A 2,500-nucleotide genomic window follows, 5' to 3' on the forward strand; every position below is an offset into this window, starting at 1 on the left:
CTATGGGTAAATGGCCCCATTCAAGATGGACTTGGACGCAATTCGATGTCTCGGGATAAACGGATCCTCCTGAACACTACATTTCCCAGCGGCGGTACCGCGGGATTCAGTGCTGGGCTCATTCCTGTTCGCTCGCCGCTACTAAGGAAATCCTAGTTAGTTTCTTTTCCTCCGCTTAATAATATGCTTAAATTCAGCGGGTAATCTCGCCTACTCTGAGGTCGTCAATTTCTTTGGTTTCATCGAAAGGTGAATAATGATGCTCGATGCAAAAAAAAAAAAAATAAACGAAAAGAAGCAAAAAAGCAAACACGTAGAGAAACTGTGCGTGAATCAACCTTTCGCATATTCAATTTTTCCTCCTCTCTCGTTTCAAAATGTTTGTATTTATCGTTCGATGAAACGAGCACAAGAGGGAAAAAAAAGTTGAGACACGACGTTCCCATAATTTTCGTGTTATTTCCTTTTTGCTTCAAACATTTTGCGGACTGCAGCTTCGTCGTATTGCTTTTATCAATTTTTAACAATTTCAAAGCGAAGACAACTCGCAAGACGATCCATTTCGTCTCGGTTCAATTTTAACGTCCGTCCGTATTATTTTTTGTTCCACAAGAGATTTCGAATAGGTTTCTTTATTTATCATCCCTTCTTTTCGAGCGCCACGGAAGCAAGAGGAAAAGCAAGAGCGAGAGAACATTTCGCGTATACTTCATTTAACAATTTTAACCAACACGCGATGTACTCCACACACCTCTTAGATTTAACAACTGCTTTTCTCTTCTTCTCCCCTTAGCGCAAGGGTAAACCCCATTTGTCTCTTCTTTGGAACGCAACAAAACTTTCGAGGACTGGACGACCGAGCGATGGTCGCGCGGTCTTCGCTTATCTTTAACAAACGAAGTAGTCCGTATGTATTCTAAATGTTGAAGCCTCCTAGAGCTTTAAGCCATGCGAGACATTGAAATGCTGTTTTAACGGGAGCATGCATAATTGCTGCAAACATACTTTTATCACAAGTTCTAGCCACGCCACGGAGGCTTCGAAGTTCCTTCACCATTCGCTTTCCTCTCTTTTGTTACACAGTTTCAGACTACGATCAGGGGTACCGAAACGCTGTATTGATTGTAAACAACCATTTTTATCTTGGAGCGGAGCGTTCCTTTACTCGTTAGATTTGTCTTGTCGCGTGTGTATTCGCTTTTTCGACGCTTTTTAACCATTTAACTTGTTTAGCGAAGCTAAACGCACAGACAGACAAAAAAAAAGGAACAGCATCGCGCGTCAAACAGCGACGACCCATCTGAAGCGATCTTTCATTTATACACCGTTTGTAAACAGAGAGATGTATAAAGCGCGGGGAATCATTCGAAACCCTGGGGCTATTCGAGCTTGCATTTCAGCAAATTATCATCTCAAACATTTCACTCGTTTGCTTTTTCTAAATTTATAGGAGAGCTTCTTTCGTTTATTTTTGACACACCTTTCGTAAATATCGTTTCTGGCAACGTCGGGAGCGTGGATTTCTACAAGTGAACAATCGCGCCGATCCGATAACTTCCAGCAGGATGGAGAATCTTTATAGATTATCTTCCGAGAACTCGGTGCTTTCACGGGCGGTCGTTTATAAATTTTAACGAACGACTCGCGCGCCGTGACGCACTTGCGCTAGTTCGAAGAGATATTTCGAAATTTGTTTCTCTCCTTTAACGGCCTGCATTTAGTGTATCGGTTGCGATTTTCGTCACATCGTTTCCACGACAAACGCCGACGAACTGCCCAACTATCGCTCGTACGTTGCGACTCTTTCTTTGTTTATCGTTCATTCATTCTTTCAATTTCGTTCGATAATCCCGCTCCGAAACGTTCTACTTTCGTTGAACGACGGCGAGATGTTTAGAAAGAAATGAATTACTCTTTTTTCGAGAAGCAAACGCAAGCAGTCTTTTGTTAAGAAAACGACCCTCAGCCAGGCGTGGTCCAGGAATTGTATCCGTGGACCGCAATGTGCGTTCGAAATGTCGATGTTCATGTGTCCTGCAGTTCACACGTTGACGCGCAATTAGCTGCGTTCTTCATCGACCCACGAGCCAAGTGATCCACCGTTCAGGGTAATCGTAAAATTTTGTATTTCAAACTCTTTAGATCTTTAGAGTGTTATTTTCATTATTAACACGCATCACATTCGATACCCACATCACTCTCCCACCCGGCGCGTGCGGGAGAGCGAATTCGGGCGTCGCCAACGTATTTGTTTGTTTGTTCGATCGTTGACGACACGATCGCGTCCAAGGACGGAAACCGTCGGAGAAACGCCCAGTGGCACGCTCCTCTCGACGGTCGGGCGTAAAGTACATTTAAAAACCTTGAAAAGTACGAACGCACACAAGGAATGCGAGCGCGCGTCCTGTCGCTGAATCGTGGGTTGCGAGATTCGAACAGACACACGGCCGGCGACGATCGGTCTAACTAATGGACACATAGTTTTTCAAAGACTCGCTAT

General features: G+C 44.0%; 1 non-coding gene and 1 pseudogene across 1 annotated transcript; both read right to left on the reverse strand.

Annotated features, from left to right (window-relative positions):
* LOC143307045 (large subunit ribosomal RNA) overlaps nucleotides 1-224 on the reverse strand; it is a 5,325-nt pseudogene extending 5,101 nt beyond the window's left edge.
* Nucleotides 225-1,956: 1,732 nt separating this feature from the next.
* Nucleotides 1,957-2,111, reverse strand: LOC143307065 (5.8S ribosomal RNA). The gene has a single exon (XR_013064302.1). It is a non-coding gene; the product is annotated as a 5.8S ribosomal RNA (ribosomal RNA).
* Between the last annotated feature and the right edge of the window lie 389 nt (nucleotides 2,112-2,500).

This window comes from Osmia lignaria, unplaced genomic scaffold, assembly GCF_051020975.1.
Source record: "Osmia lignaria lignaria isolate PbOS001 unplaced genomic scaffold, iyOsmLign1 scaffold0043, whole genome shotgun sequence".
In the NCBI taxonomy this organism is placed as follows: Eukaryota; Metazoa; Arthropoda; class Insecta; order Hymenoptera; family Megachilidae; genus Osmia; species Osmia lignaria.